The 17,837-nt window shown below is 35.1% G+C and overlaps 1 protein-coding gene and 1 non-coding gene across 3 annotated transcripts in view; one reads left to right on the plus strand and one right to left on the minus strand.

Annotated features, from left to right (window-relative positions):
- LOC138179767 (cysteine-rich secretory protein 2) overlaps positions 1 to 5,918 on the minus strand; it is a 98,146-nt gene extending 92,228 nt beyond the window's left edge. Inside the window, exon 1 of one of the 2 annotated variants that reach the window (XM_069112896.1) lies at positions 5,895 to 5,918. The gene's annotated coding sequence lies outside the window, so the exon portion shown is untranslated. Of the gene's footprint in view, positions 1 to 1,663; positions 1,931 to 5,894 lie in introns of those variants that run through there. The other variant, XM_069112895.1, reaches the window with a different exon arrangement.
- A 7,916-nt stretch (positions 5,919 to 13,834) lies between these two features.
- TRNAT-UGU (transfer RNA threonine (anticodon UGU)) lies at positions 13,835 to 13,907 on the plus strand. The gene has a single exon. It is a non-coding gene; the product is annotated as a tRNA-Thr (tRNA).
- Positions 13,908 to 17,837: the final 3,930 nt, after the last annotated feature.

Genomic DNA, 17,837 nt, shown 5'->3' on the forward strand with positions numbered 1-17,837 from the left:
TTTTTCTGATTTTTTATTCATCCCACCAATCAACTTGCTAGCGACGTATTCCATTCGATTAATCAGATACTGCAATCTCTCATTTCTATTTTTCCTGTCTATTTCTATTCACCAACATCTAACTTGCGCTCCCAAGCACGTTCCATATCAAAATCGACCAACGAAACAAACATCAAAAGCGTTTTAATCTCGCGGCAACCCAGTCGACAGATCTGCTCACACGATACGGGGACCGAGATTTTTATGAAAAACTGTTCTCTCGTTTCTGAAGTCTCTAGTGATAAAGAAACTCGAGTCTATTAAAATTTTTTACGATATATCGTAATATAATCAAAGTTCAAATGAAACGTCTAAGACTTTAGTAAGTTCACAGGAATCTTAAAGATACAATTTAATCCAGATATGCCAGTCATCATTTCAAAAGTATGATTACTGGATAATTGTACTTCTTTCATTTCAGCGCTATCCACATTTTAACGCTATTCTTTTATTCGAACAACTAAAATAATACAATGGCTCACGAAAGTATTCAAATACTTACAGAAATCTTTTATCAATCTGTTATATGAAAAGTTGGAAACAAAAAAATGGAGTGTTTGTTAAATGAAAACTTCGCTAGAACTTGATAAATACCTCCAAAACTTGGTGTAAGTCAGGAAATACTTGCAGTAAATTATAACTAATTCAAGGCTAAAGCCGAGAAATAAACGGTAAGATTTGAGAAGATTCGTCTAATTAATTTCTACATCTAATAGTTATTAAAAAAACAACAATCTTTTTCACAATGAAAAAGATGCTTTCGTGAAAATATTGAAGGGTTAACTTTACCGTAATTTTTCCAAATTGAAATTTATTACTCGTACATTTTTCGAAAGTCAGATTAAACGATTTTACTTTCAGAAAATTTCCAAAGTTTCTTACAAACGAATAACTAATTCCCATAAATTTATTTATAGTAAGAAGATTTATATTATTAGGGTTATTATATTTCCCTATTCCTCAATTTGTAAAGTTGATCGATATAGCTTCCGAATGGCTCATTTTTCCTCCGATCCCCTCACATGAACGAAATAACGTTACTTCAACACGATACAATTTCGACAGAAACTCTCTCGGTCGACGGCCTGCGATTTGGAGGTGGCTTACCACCCCCAAGGGGAACAGTTTCGTCCACCAGCCACGTGTACAGAGCGTTTTTGCTCGCGATTCTTCGCGCTCTGATGTGTACTGGCCGCTTTTCGAACCACCTCGTTAAAACCATTTCCGGACGGAGACTGGTTTTCGGAGCCCCACTCGTCCGCTTCCCATTAAAATCGGAAATCTACTTTTTCCACCATTCCATTGGAACAGTACCGGTACACCTAGCGCCGTATCGTTAATTTCGTTGTATAATTGCAAAAAAGAAACGTCATTACGAACAAACGGTAAACTAATGATAAATATGTAGGTAAGAAGTTAGACACATTCGATATACAGCGTTTGTTAACTGGTATTGGAGAAAGTTGTAATGAAGAGATTTTCCCTTTTTCTTCGTAATTTTCAGCATTTATGATAGAAGCACGTCAACCCAGAAATTTAAAAAATTATGAAACTTTATTTATATACTAATCGGAACATTTTAATATCATAGTAGAAAGTAAATACAATCTAAAGAAATACTTACCACAATTGCAACCCCTCGCGTTTACATTCGCTGGTTTTCTTCCCTAAAAACAAATTTTCATATAAAATTTCATATAACTAGTTGAACCAATAAAATCCAGAAATAATTCACAGAAAACCAGCAATACACGAACGATCAAAGATTCTCTTGGTAAACTTTACACGATATTCAATCGATTACGGAATTTATTTTATCTATGCGAAACACCTATACATCGACAATTTGATCGAAAATGACAGAACGATCCTTTGGCATAGACCGAAAGTTTATAGAATACTAGCAGTCGGGCTGGTTTCTGTCCTATCTTTTATAGCCTTTGGAAACGTTCGTGATTCCTTCTACTGATGAACAATAATCAGCAAGGAACCTTGGGCTAATAATGTCTCCGTTATGGTCGATACAACGCAACTCCGCGACCAGAAGAAAAGAAGCGTTTCCCGGTGCGATCTACGCAACGTGACTGATTGAAAACGGACGTTTCCGCATGTGCCAGTGATAAATTATGTGTAATTGGTGAACACTTTTATTGTGATGTCGGTTGAACCATCACGGTACTTATCGCACGCTGACAACTTCTATGAATTTTAATTATTAGTAGTCGCTTGAAACAATCTTTGTTAAATGTTTCCATCTTGAAGGCGTTACTCGTTTTATGGTCTTCATCTTGTTTGAAATTAATAAAATACAGTGACTCTTATTAGTGTTCAGACGCCACCGTATTTGAGAGATTGTTATGCACATTATCATTATAGATTAAAATTTTACATACCTCCTTAAAGGCTTTATTAAAAAGTTATAGCAAAAATACGAAATGATCACTGAGTGCTTTCTTGTTCGATACCATGCAGGAATAAATCGTCGGTCCACGTTATAATTCCTTTAAATGTTGTCCGTCAACATGAATGCAGGACTGATATCTATGGAAAATGGAATCTATTGCATTAGTAATTTCGCGTTAATTTTCCTTAATCACAGCAAATATTTCCTTTGCATTAACCCCTAACGCGCATCTATTTGTGTTTGATAAACTGTTTCTTTCACAGATTCGCGCAAAAATCCATTGACATAATATCTAGTGATCTTGGAGGTCAAGGAATTCATCGTCCTCGACCTATCCATCGTTGAGTATAATGGTCATTTAACCAATACCGTACTGGTTGAACAAATCAAAGAATTTAGCAAGTATACATTAGAGTTTGTGTAAACGTATCAAATGGATATCGACAATGTGTTCTTATGCTGTATCGGCGAAACACCAATTCGCTATCATTTTGTATTTTTGTTACAACTTTAATAAAGAATTTAGAAGTCTACGTTTATATAAAAATTTCTTTTTAATTTTATTGATGAAATATACTGATAAGGGTTTGTGAAATGAAACTGAAATACCTTGTATTTATTTCTAATAGTAGACACTGCAATCGTTTTGCTGTACCTATTAAAACATTTGTTAATGGAATCATCAATTTTATTTACCTCTAATAAGCGATAAAGATTAACTTCAAGACCATTGTTAAAAAGGAAATATAGAAATACAAGGGATGAGTATTAAAATCAAAATAACACGAAAAACGATTCTTTAACTGCCTATTGCTTTGACAGGTGTAATTGTGGTAAAATACAAGTAAATATACAATATAATCAATAGAAAAAATTCATTTGAATTCATTATGTCGATAATTATAATTCTATGATGTCATTCTGTAATCAAAATAACAGAGCGCAAAAGTCACGAGGGACCTGTCTTCCACAATTCCCTTGGCTGACTATAATCGACTGTTTCTACTAACCGTCTTGCGGTCGCTTTTAAGTCCCGCCAGTTTCATTTGACGTACTTAGACGTGGACAAGTTTCACTCGCGTAATTTTCCCAAGTTAAATATACCGGGTGGTCCACGTATCAATCGCCACGATATATGTATAAAGCGTGACTGAGAAGGGGGAAAAAGTTCATCGATTGATTCATTGATATCAGTATATTTCTAATGTAAAATTAAATTTTTGTACATGAACCTCTTCGATTGTTCCGATGTTTAGACTTAGACCTATAATTATCTCCCACATATTTTATGACACCCTGTACTATGTCTGCGTATATGTATTATGTAACCACTATCGAAGCTCGTGGTTGGAGAACACGATGAATCTGTCCCACGGAACGGGCTTGCCAATTATAACATCGTAACCTGTTTCAGAACAGCGCAGGATAACAGAGAAGATTCGAGGAGAAAAAAAATAGAGACTAGGAGCGAGCGAAAAAAGTTAAAAGACGGTACACATTAGAGAGAAGCTTGAGAGTAGCAGTGGGACCCGATGGCCGCACTATCTTAACTAATCTTAACTTGGCTGAAAGTTCGTAACCAATCCCGTAGGAGCTCCAGCGCCTGACTTTGCTAACACAGGAAACGGTTTCGGGGGACCGTTACAGGACATCCAGTTCAATCAGTAATCAAACTAATGGCCGATACAATAATCTATCTCACGATAACGCGACCCCATCGTATTTCTCTCGTTTGAAATCGACATTTAATCAATCAATTGGACCGATTTCCCTTTTTTTACGGAGAAGGTAGTGGTATTAATCGAATGTAAAATGCAAAAGGAGGAACGATACTGATACTAGATGTTACGAAATAAAATATAATATACATAAAAAAATACATATAAATGTATAAGGAATAGAAGGATAGAACATAAAAGCAAATTGGTGAAATTTTTAATTTGATATAAATTATTTAAAATACTATATATTTTAAATATAATATAAATAAAATAAATAAAAGTTTGTTTTAATCGTAACGAGAATGTATAAGGCCAGGTTTCTAGATTCGTGCAACCTGAAAGATATAAATCTTATATCCGCCACTGTAATTATTGCACATCCATTCTAATTCTCTGGCACATTCATCCACTGTGAACGTATATTTATCGCAAACGCAAGTCTTGATAGAAATATATTCGGATCAACTCATTTGGGATACATAAATCAAGGTGGAAGTTGGTTGGAAACCCCAAAACCGACTGGCAAAAGTTTGAAACACGAGCCAATGATTTCGGTTCGGATATCGACTTTATGCATTTCTCTGTATTATGCGAATATAATATATGCATTTTAATATAACAATTCGGAAACCACAACAGGGTTAAATATTGGACCTGCTTCCTTAGTGTTGTAAATCCTCTAATTCCCAAAAATCGTGACTGAAAATTTTTTACTGGATTGTAATCAATCAATTATACCAAGATTGGAATTGGCGATCACAGAATTCGACTGTTGGGTTAAAGGAAACGTTGTTTCGCAAAATGAGCCGAGATTTTGATCGTGCACATACATCCATCCACGAATCACGTACGCAAGTAGGTGAATGCACATTCGACGAAGAGCTGCGGGTATGTAAATTGAAAATAGGCGTTACGTTAGAATTCTAGGTGAAACTCGAGACATGTATAAATGCTTTCTAGATCTACGGACATACATATATTTTATAGCAGGCAAAGGGCAAATAGTGTCGGTACAAAAAAAGGAAAATATTAAGTCGTTGCAAAATGTTCGTCGCTTTGTCGTAAATATATAACTTCATTTCGCAACGCATAAACGGTAAATCAGATACGATTACTCATTTATGGAACTTTCGTAAACGCCCTGCACTTACTGTCTGTTTAAGGCGCTATACGAAAAATCACCTCGTATCAGGTAACGTGGAATTATTAAATTATCATTTAAACAGACATTATTGTGAAAGAAGTAATGAGATGATGTTGGTGGTTGTTGAATTATATATTAATTATAATATCATCGATACTTTTTAACTCTGTAGAGAATAATTAAAATATTTAATAATGCGTACTTAGTATCTGTATTAATATTAAATCATCCTCAATATTCTCACAGTTTTAATCTGTTTATTTTGAAAGAACAGAACTCCACTGAAATTGAACATTTTTACTTTTAAAGATTTCAATAACGTTCCGTGCAACGCATTAAAATTTGGGCCTAGGTTAAAAACCTGACCTCTAAAGTAAAAAAGTTACTGAAACAAGAAGTTAATAATTTCAGAACAAAATACAAAGTCGTAATGTTCCTTTAAAAAATAGATAATCGTTATTTAATTACTGAAGTATTACAGAATTGTTTAATTTTATTCACTATTACACTTAATAGCAACTTCGTAACCATGCCGTATACCATTACCATGCCGTGATAATCAAGCAATTAATATACAGTTAATTACCTTAAAAAAAAGAAACAGCAATATTGTCTAGAACATAAAGTGATAGATTGGACGATACGAATAGAACTACAAGAAATTACACCTTGTCGTACTATAATGCTACCGTATCATCGCACTATCGTACTATCGTATCATCGTACTAGAAAAATGGGAAAGTGATAATGCTCTCGATAAAATTATCTAATTACACACATAATACGTAAAGCGCACAGAATGAAGAAACAAAAAATTCGTTGTCAATATATTGAATCTTAAAAGTATGGTTTTATAAGAGATGGAAATATAGCTTATCATGTTTCTCACTCGTGGCCTTCACATTACATTTTCATTTGACGTATAAAAGAATGTTATAAATTTTATAAACATTACATAGATGAATTTTCCGAATCTTCTCCAAACGTGAATCGTGCAGTGTTATTTCAAGCAGCAGATATCGTACCTTGAACTCTACTCGAACGTTTCCGCATAGAAAACGGTAACACGTCCACGGAACAATGGAAACGGTCTATCTGGAACGAGAATCGCGTTGAAGAAGCTGCAAGGATGGGACAGAGATCCTAGATCACTTCTGCTACATGGTGCAATGGAAGAAACCATCCGTTAAAGTTTATATTCTACACTCGACGCTTTTCTACCATCACCGGAACTGCAGTGTTCCTGACGATATACGTACGGCTGCCATAAGTCGTACTGTGCGAGTACTGTTATTTTCCAGCCACCTTCCTGCATATCTCGTTGTAAGTGCGTTTCTTAAAAAAACGAACACCTTGGTAGCTTACATTAACTGGATCGTATTAACTGACGCTCAACCGAAATAGAATTCAGAGAAATAAGAAGGGAATCAATTGTTTATCGAAAGCGATCTAACTGAAACCTAGCAATTAAATGAACACGTTACAACTCTCAGTTTCCAAATCGTATTCACATGGAAGCGGAGAAGTCGACTGAGTCACGACACAAGTTTCGTCGAAATGATTCGAATGCCGCATTGCAGACGAATAAACCTCGCCGTCTGACCAGCAACAAGAACGAAAGAATTTAATTAATTTTGCCTATTCTTTTAATAACACGAATATAATAAGATCTCTATAATAACGCTTGATTTTAGATATCTTTGATTAAAAATTCCGTTTTAACGGAAATGAAAGAAACCCATCTGTGTTCTTCGTAAGTACAGACGATGGAAGCATGGTATTATCCAGAGCATTCATAGAGAAAAAGCAATTAGCGTTTACTTGATCTCTTTGTGCGTCTGACAACCACTGTTTCCGCTGCTATCACTATTGTGCACGGATTATACGGATAAATGAGAATCGATATGAAGCTGTTGGAGGACAATTACGCAATAGATGCGTCACTGTAAATGAGTCATTTTAAGAGGTAGTCGAGAAGAAAAATCTTATTCAACGGCTGGTGTTCTTTTTCAGTGTTATTTAATAGGTGGATCACTGATTAATTTAAATCCTTAACCTTAGCTTTAGTCTGTATTACTTTGTAGTATCTGAACGTATTATGCATATCTTTTACAAAATTGAAGCGTGTGAGAATACAAAATTCTAATTTAATATTTAATAAGTACTAAAAATTTTCAACCAGAAATAATAACAGCGATCTCTCAATAAACAATTTCCCATCCACAGATTAGGAATACGCCGTTACTTAAAGAACTGAAAAATTTATCAATTTGTTTTACTTCTACTACGCAATCTTTAATTATAAGACGAATCAATCGAAAAATATCCACTAATCCCAACCATTGATTACCTTTGTCACGCAACTGCCGACAAAACAGTCTCTCGTGTAAATAATTCACCAGGTGTTTACAGTTTTGAATACTCTCATGTACACAAGTAGGAAACAAGCCAGTCTCAGGACGTACATTCGCATAATGCATGGCTGGTATCATCCATTGCTTCCTCGAAAGCCAGTTTACCTTCATCTCGTTCTATCTCCGACGAACGAATTCTCCAGTGTATTATTTCCGCGAGTAGTAATTCTGCCCTGGAACGCATTATTTCTAACGAAAGCGGATAAAATACAGCTAGTCACCGTTTAGCGGTCCGCTTTACAGGTTCTCGCGTGTTTCCGCCACCATAGCCGCGAGCCACATGTTTTTTAACCGATGGCGAAAGCGATAAACGTTTTCTAGGAAAGAAACGATTGGTAGAAACGATCGTGTCAGATAGCAGAATACGATCGATTTCTTCCACTCTCCAGGTATTTCACGCGATAAATTGGTAGCAACGAGATATATTGTACTATACAGAGTTCTCCGGTACTCTGTTCTCTGGTACAATCGGGCATCGTGCAAGAGGCGATTCTACGTGAAAAAATAAGTCGAAAATATATATGTAGGATACAAATTTTTCGTATGACACATCATTTCCGAGAAAATCGAAACCGAAAATTTACGAGTACATTAAACTTGGCTAATTCCTTTAGTCAGATTTTTAAATGGAATAAAAATATGACATTAGAATATTTCGTTAAAATAGAACAACTCGTACGTGATTTCATATAATATTAGATTATTTGTGTAACAAAACCACGAAAAATATGAACAATAAGTAATGAACTCAATAAATTTCATTCTTAGCTGATCATATAACACTTTGCCAAGATTTTTGTTCTTCAACGGGCACTTTCAGACAAATTTAATGCGAGCACTCGTTTCAGGTAACATATAGCAAAAGCAAAAAAAATAGTGAGATTATTTTATAGGTGGGAAGATAAAGAATCGGTCGATTGGCGACTTGCTAGCTCAGGATTCGTGGGTAACCGGTCATTCACGTCGTTTATCAAAAGAAACATATTTTTCAGTTTGATATTTCCCTGAGACAGGCGGAGTGAAAAAAAATGAGATTCCAATGGTTCCACCAATGAATAGAACAATACAGTTTCTTATAAACTGTTTAAAATATTGACAATTTTTTTCATTAAACATAATACCTAAAACTTTCTTGTACATAACTATGATTCTGTTTATTAAGTTTATTACAGTGCTGATGACAGGCAAATATGTGCTTTTAAATTAGGCAGCATGTTTACTAAGTTACGACGTGTAATGGGTCAATGTCAAATTTTGAGATATAATACTTGTATGTAACATCAAAACATACCGAGAGGCAAGCTCTCTTATTATATAATCTAATGTAACAAACTTAATATAATATTAATAAAAAACTTATTCACTGGTTTAATAAGGCTTGGATAACATCGAAGCCAAACTAGCTTAACGTAGGACACGAACAGGCACATACACGTAATAGCTAAGCCGGTGAACGGAAAACAAGGTGATTCCCACAGTAGTTCGTGTGTGGTATGTCTTGACCGATAATTAGGTATCGATTTCCACGTACCACGAGAATGCCTGCAATAATCGACTTCACACGTTCCAGTATCTTCGCTCTGTTGACCGTACCGCTCCGAAATCGAGCTATTTACCACGCTTTTTCGAATCGTTCTACCTCCAAGAGTGAGGAAGAAAAAGCTGGAAAGGGAGAAAGGAAGAGAGAGAGAGAGAGAGAGAGAGAGAGAAAGGGAAGTCCATTAATCATGAAACAGGAACGCGAGAGATAGGATAGCGTCACGGAAATGAGGCAAAAATGCCGTAGAAGAGCGGCGCATAATTCGCTGGCAAACTCCCGTCCGGAAAATACTATCGAGCAAGGAAACGATTTGTAGCCCAATCATAGATTATAGCGACGATACAAGAAATATAAGGACGTTTGAGAACTATTCGTTGACTCAAATTATTTGACTTTTTGAGTGCACAGTGTACTACGTTTGCCTTGGGTTCCTTAACATTATTTAATTTAAATTTACTATTTACATTTAATTTGAAAGCATTATATAACCGCGAATAACTGTTTTTGAGATATTATCATTTTTGTTTCGTAATTTATATTTTGTAGAAACAATAGTTTGGTCTTTAAAGAGACTCGGAGGTTTTGAGAAAAGCTCGACGCTATAGTTTTCTTGAACAAGAAACAGCATGTACGTGAGATACAGACATTTATTTTGAAGACAATGGTAGAGGCTACATAAAGAATAAAGCCTGTAATAAAGGAAAAATGATGGCATTATCGTTAAAAAAGGAGAAAAATTATAAACACCGTGATAGGAGGCAAAAAATTCTGAAGTTATTAAAATCCACTGAGAGGACGAAAATAATAAAACACATCGAATGTTAGATGCATATATTTAAATGAGAAAGGAGAAAAACAGAGATAATTATTATGCGAATATTTACGCTACAAAAAACATAAATCATATTCGCGTATATGTCAAAACATTTAATTTTTAATTTAGTTTAAAAAAATATAAGATAGCCTAGTCGAATGATTAAAGATTTATGTAAATAATAAATTAGATTTGATATAATAATAAATAGTAATAAATTTGATTTAACAAAATAGTATCAAACTATCTGCAAAAGTACGTGGTTATATACCGTATTTAATTTTTAATAAGTTTATTATTATAATGATGATTTAAATATTGCCCTACATAATTTGTTAATATACTAAATGAGTTCGCAGTTAATATTTGATGTATTATCGACTGGAACGTTTGCTTCTGCAAATTACCCTCCATGTTTAATTTTAATAATTGCAATTTATTTAAAAGGAAAAATGCTTGTATGTATAAAATAAAATACTCAGTTCTTTCTTTTCCTTGAAAAATAAATGTAATTTCGTTGATTTTAGAGCATCATAATTTACTGGATGATTCGAAATTATTCAATTCTCTATACCACTGTTAGACTCACTCCAATGATCTGTTTCACAAGGTTGCGGAACATGCTTGTTACGCGTGTAACAGCAAACACGCTTGACCATGCAATTAATCCAAACTGTTATCGTCATCTACCGTGTTGTATGACAGATTCTAACACTCTGTGCATCGATTTAGGCCGCGTAATAGAGTGAGCAGCTTGTAGCAAAGTGAATGCTCTAGTGCAAACGTAATTTAAACTACAATTAGTCTTGTCTTACGAATTATCTTGCACTTACTCTTGATGCTACACTTACCCTTCTTTCGTAATTACGTATTTAACTATGTACATACTTATGATATGTTTAATTTTACAAAATATGACCATTTGAATTCACATTACAGTTTAATCTTGTGTTTATAACTGCAGATTTGTTGGAACACGATACCACATAAAAAATCAAAAGATAATAGTGAAAATGTTAATGCTCATCAATTTATGATTAGCAATTTGGAATTTGTATGTATGTATAAAAAGATGAGAAAGTTGTGTAATCGTGATAATTATAATTTAAAGACAATCTCCATTATCATGGTAATCTTCATAATCGCGAATGACTTGAAATTATTTTAATGATATGAAACCGTTGAATATTGAATATAACAATGGTGCATGTGAAATATTTCAATGCATGAATTCTACCAAATTATATAATTACGTTCACATAAACTTTCTGGTGTTGGTATTATTTTAATATCGTAGAAATATTTTATTATCCCAATCAACATTTCTATTCACTTACAGTTACAGCAAATATAAATTTTCCAAATGCAAAACCACAATTATCGATTTCACCATTTCAACTTCGAAACTAAGTATCGAGACTGTATGTATTTAATTTGTTGGGAACAATTGTCGCAATGCAGCGTGTGGTTACTTTGCATACTTCCCATTCAACTGTGTATCGAATTATCTTAACTACTCAATCGTGAAATAGAACTGAGGTAAACGTGTGGTAGATTGATTACTTCTCATAAATTTCAGTTTAAGAGATGGCATTTCTCTTATTTTCTGACATATCTGTATCTATAATATTTGATATTCGAAAGGTACATATAAAATTCTCTAACGTTTTTATTAAGGTGTCGATTGATTATAAAATAACATACTGGTGCCGGATAATTTTCAATTACAGTACCATTATACGTATGTACAGTGTACGTATGTTATCAATATATTTTGTCAAATGGATCAATGGTGAGCTGTTGAAATCTTTGTATAATGAATTCGGCGGTATATAATAGAGCGTTTTCTGGACTTAATTAAATGCTAACTACTTCACGATCGTGCATTCGGTATTCAGGCTGAAAGAGCTTTTAAAATGGAAGTGATAAAAGCGAATAGAGGGGAAAAAGAGCTTGACGTGACGTTTGACCCTTTTTTTCTCCCGCCATGGAAAGTTGTTGCACCTGAACAGGTCGCATATTCGCATGTATTATCTCTATTATAACTCCACACATATACAACAAATTCTCTTTCGAACCTTATTTCTAATATTTAAAAGAAATACGAGAAATAGTATTAATAATATGTCTATTAAATACAAATAATTCATGGAAACAAAAAATGTCAGCGCAGTGCAGACATTTTTAAAACTGTTGTCAAAAATATCTTATATACCTTTCTAATAAATATTTAAGTATTGACAAAAGATTATTCATAATATACGTATTTTAAATAAATTTAATTATGAAAAATTCCTGACAAAACATTTAACTTTATTTTTAAATGATTCACTTCACTGTATCAAATTTAATAACTGTCCATCACTACCATAGGATTATCTAGGATACTTTTATTTATAGATAAATCTATTTACAATGGATTAAACAGGAAACAATGGTTATTTAACGGGGCCATGGTCAAGTAGACCTTTTTTCCGCGTAACTATTTTACTGAAGAACCGACAACACATTGATGGGCCGCTCGGTCCACTGAAGTTTCTAAACCCTTTTGATCTGTCGACACTTAGGCTTTCTCGCAACATTGTTTATGGTTCACTCAATATTTCTTAAGCCATTTGTCCACAATACTACAATAATTTCACTGCAAAAGCAATGCGCTAATTCAGTTTATGTATTAACTATCCTTGAAGATATTGCTGTCGAATCCGATTTAATATGTTTAATTAAATTGTCTTTAATTTCTTGTTTACACGTTCATAATAAAAATAAAAATAACTTTGCATCTATTAAAATAATCACGTTTCATCGGATTTTCAGATAATTTAACTAATTTCTGAATGATATTATTTTGACATCGTCAAAGAAATGTATCGCATCCAAATATTAATAGGAACAAAATTACAATTTATTTCTTATTGTGTAAATAACAACTGGTCATTCGCACAGAATATCTTAATGTGACACAGGAGACTTCAAATTAACAATATTTAATAAAAATAATAACAAAAATTCTTTAAATTTCTAAAAAAAAACATTTGCGAATTAACTCGATAATCCAACGAATCTAATTCTCAGATTCAAATAATTATTACCGCGGCGATTCCAGACGTTAGAAAGGAGCAATAACAATAACTTCCCTTTTCATTCTACGAAGCAACGAATTAAGCATGCAAATTCCTTTTCGTACCAGGTCTGACGTTTCCTTGGTGTAATTATCAAACTGCTATCTGCGGAACATTATCAGTTCCCCTTTTTCTTTATTTGATTTTAACTTAGGCAAAGGTGTGCGCAAGCAAGCCAAGCTACGCTGTCGGAACTCAAGGCAACTGCTATTATTTCCGCTGAAACTGCAGGATTTCCGTGTCCCTGGCACACTGCAGCCCGACAGAAAGGAAAATTCACATTCGAAACATCTGCGGCTGCATTTCCTAGTCGCCGTTACAATTAACTTTTAAGAGCTATGCGACGCCAGGTGTCCGTTCGTCGACGCTAAAGAAATTCAAACGTGGATTCGCACGCGAATACTGACTAGCGTGACTAGCAACGCGATTCCTTATCGGCTATTAATGAATTGAATTGAATGAGATGTGGTTGTATTGAATGCGTGTTTTGACGAAATATCGTCCTGATGAATACGACGAAGCAATAAAATACCGCTCATATGTTGTAATAATGACATGACTCAAAAAATTTGTTAAAATATTAAGCAATTTAAGGTGGATATAGCCAGATGTGCAGAAGAAAAAAAAACTTCAACAGCCTCCATAGCTCAGGGGTTAGAGCACTGGTCTTGTAAACCAGGGGTCGAGAGTTCAAATCTCTCTGGAGGCAAAATTTTGCACGACTACTCCGCCCTTTCATACTTTTGCCGATGGTATCGGTCAAGTAAAATTCGCGTTAAGAAATTCATATATACTGAAACTGTACACAAATGCGGAATAAGAGGTATCACGTGGTAACAAAAATTCATTGAATGATTAATTTTTAAAAATGTATTTTTCTTTTGTAAGCTGGAAGAGAACAAATTAGGAGATTAAGGGGTAGAAAAAAATAAAATAGAAATCGTAAAAAGGAAACTAGACATATAAGGAACGACAGAGAGAGAAAAACGATATTATAATAAAGAGAACGTAAAAATGTTCGGATATTTACGATCGGTAGTATATGCATGTGACAGATTGTTAATTTAGGTGTTAAAGTATTAGAACCATCTCAAATATCGTGTCTAATTATTTGCTACATTTTCTACAAAATACACCGTGTGTCGACAAACTTGGCTATTTTATTTTACACCACATTATTTCCGAAGCAAAGCTGTCTATCGAGATATCTGAATAATTTACGTCACATTATACAAGGTGGGCAACATTTAAATAGGATAGTCAGAGGGAAAGATGTATCGTTCGAAACTCTGGACATAAGTAGGAAACGGATATATCATTCCTTGGTAAATTTACAAGATAGCAATAACGGTGGGCGTGCTGCTGCGAACGACCCTGTTCTAACGTGAACGGGAACGATGTATTTCGAAATTCCCTATAATTTCTACCACGTATCGTTGAATATACGATGCCTTTATATTACCGAGCAAACCGGGCTCGGGACACGGAGCATTCTCTCTCTTCCAACAATGCTAAAGCATTTTGTGCACGGGGCTGACTTACAATTCACCCCTCCGCGGTCTTTGTTGCGCGAATTTATCGATTTCTTACCCCGATACCTGTTCGATATCGTTCGAACGTCGAAAAAGTCGGCAAAAAGCCACCATTAATTTACGAGCTATAAAGGGTCATTGTTTTACCGCCGAATAAAAGCCCAGAAGAAATTTCGAATGCTTGCTGAAAGTCCAAGAAAAAGGACGATGGTTCCTTAACTGATCCTTCTCTTTCCTCCATTGAGTTTGATAGATCGTAATTAAAAGGTTTTCAAAGATTGTGGAGTAACAACTTAGGGGATAGGGCGAGTTTAGACCTGTAGTTTCTTTTCGTAATTGTCCTGAAGCAAACCTCAACTCGAAATGAAAAATGCAATTACTTTTTGAGCCATATCGCAGCTTTCAATTCAATTATCAATTAATACGTATCAGGAAAAACTGCACGGAAATAATCTCACGAGCAAAAGGAAAAATGTATCAAACTCGCGAAACCGATCATCAAAATATAATTGAATCGCATCGACGAAATTGATACATGGAAAAGCGAAGAATAATGAATATCGAGGATGGTGTGACGTTCGAAAACATTTCAGAACTCGTTTATCGTAATAGATGGGATAAATTCGAAAACGGTAAGAGTTAATTTAATAGGAAGTACGTAACGCAGTTTCTGGAGAATCCAGAGAGAGAGAGAGAGAGAGAGAGAGAGAGAGCCAGCCCCAGTTTTCCAGTCGACCCGATGCCCGCATACCGTGGCCCCTGATACGTGGTTAGAAATTAAAGCGAAATTCGCGTTAGCTTCCCTTCCACGCGGTCGGAAACGAAAGATTCCCTCGCACCATCCGGCTGATATTAGTCTAACGAAGCTGTAGTCAGACCGGCAGTAGAAGCAAAGGCAAAAGCACTCGGAGTATTCTCGGTGACGAAGTCCAGAGAAAATAAAGGGAGTCACGATTCTCGGTAAACCACTTAATTTGAATTCCCAAATTTCGTGCGAGCCAAATTAAAACCGCATGTATGCCCAACCGAACGAAAAACTCATCAAAGAGTTCGGGGTTACGTGACTGATCAAGTCGTAGTTACTGGATGAATCGTGATTTTGACGAGTGGAGTTTACTCATGTTTGGAAGTATTTTCCACTTTCGTTTATTTTTTTCATTTTAGTTAGATTTTGCTGGATCTGTGCGAAGGACAAAAATTAAACTGGTTTGATAGAGAGAGAGAGAGAGAGAGAGAGAGAGAGATTGCTCAGATTTTCGTGTTGTAAGATACGGATAGAGTCTATATCCTTAACAAATCATCAAACAATCAAACGAACGACTTTACATCCTTAACAAATCAACCGGCACCGTTACTATCTCACAATCGTTAACACTTACCTTCTTAAATCTTGCAATCTCAAAATCATAAAATTATAATCGTTAATATACCTCTTCCCAGATTTCATTTTTCTACATGCTCCAAACTTCGCAAAGGAAATCGCATAAATTCGCGTGTTGTGTGTTATAAAACCTTCCCCTTATCAAACGATAAAAACCTGTGACACGCGACGACCTACGATGGAAGCGGATACACGTCGTACCCTTGGCCGTATCTAGACATATTCATAGATCCGGAATTCAGCGGTCGAATGTAGAGAGCGTGTTCTCGCGTGCGGAACGATTTCCATCGGACGGTGCATTAGGGCCAAGCCAGAAACGTTTGTTGATTTTTCCCCGTCGAAAACGACGACGATTTGTCCGCAAACATTTGGTTTCCCCAAGCTATGGCTCTCTACAGATCCGTTCGTTCCCATTTTTCCTTCCGAGCCCAGCAGCCCTGTTCCCTTTCCTTCCTTCCTTCCTCTCTTTCCCTATTGTGCAACAACAGCAACGCCGTTTATGTTTACACCTGTGTGTTCGTTGCTACGTGTATACGCGGGAATGCACCGATTAAACACAAAAATGGAGCACAGGTACACGCTTTGAATACTTGCAGACATTGTGCAGAGCACGAACCATATGTCGGCTATTTGGACAGAAACTGCGACTTGTTTCGAGGAACACGCCGCCACGTTTATCAAATTAAACATTCACGGTACATCGTTGGAATGACGCTTACTTTCTTCTTCTTCGTCGTCGTCATGGTCTTCCTCTTTTTATACAGTTTGAATGTGAACTTTGCTCAAGTGAGATTACAAGAGTAATACCAACATTGACATTTCTTTTTTTAATCATCCAGTAATGACAAAAAATGTTTTTTAAAATGTAGAGAGATAAATACAGATTTAACGCTTAACACGTTTAACAAACAAATTGTTATTGATACTTCAAACCACTTTAATTAACAAAAATAGAATTAGAAACACGATTCAGCAGCTTTTTAATCATCCCTTGTAAGAAAACCTGAAGCTTCAAAGGCTTGGAGGGTTTCGTCACCCTCGGTTCTAGAAAGAGAAAGCCACTTGAGGGTGCCATAAATTAAGCTCTCTCTCGTATTGCGTCGTGGCTTAACAGGCCTCAATGGTTTTGCGATTGCGATACTTAGGATACTTTTACATTCCTTGTACAGTCGTTAGCGTGGATAAACGTCAGAGTATCATACAAGTATCTTGACCTTTTCAATAAAACATACTATTAGTGTTTTAAACAAACTATGTATTATATTATTTAGCTTCGAAAAATTACGTTTTGACCAGCTTATCTAAGATTTGGCCCACCGTACGACACAGTCGAGATATTTAAGTCTTTCTTAACTTTCGTTACGAATTTTCACTCATATAAACTGAAATAAATCTCCATCGAGGTTTTAAATGATTAAGAAAAATAAATGAAAATTTCGAAAAATCCTTTTACTTGTAGAATCTGTTTTCACTCGAAAGAGTGGCATGTTATGGATGACACATGGCGTATGCATAATAAATCACGGCCGCGCGTTGGAATTCGTTTAAATAACACTATTACCAATGAATGCCACAGTTACCGTATAACCATGTAATTAGATAATCGCTAACAAAATCGATGTACAATTTGCTCGATGCATTCGCCATCAGTTCACTTACAATTTTAATTGTTAGAAATTGTGTGTTTGTCAATCAGGAATACACATGAATACTAATTATGCCTGAT

Source organism: Bombus flavifrons, chromosome 5 (genome assembly GCF_040668555.2).
Source record: "Bombus flavifrons isolate JBK064 chromosome 5, iyBomFlav1_principal, whole genome shotgun sequence".
Classification (NCBI taxonomy): domain Eukaryota; kingdom Metazoa; phylum Arthropoda; class Insecta; order Hymenoptera; family Apidae; genus Bombus; species Bombus flavifrons.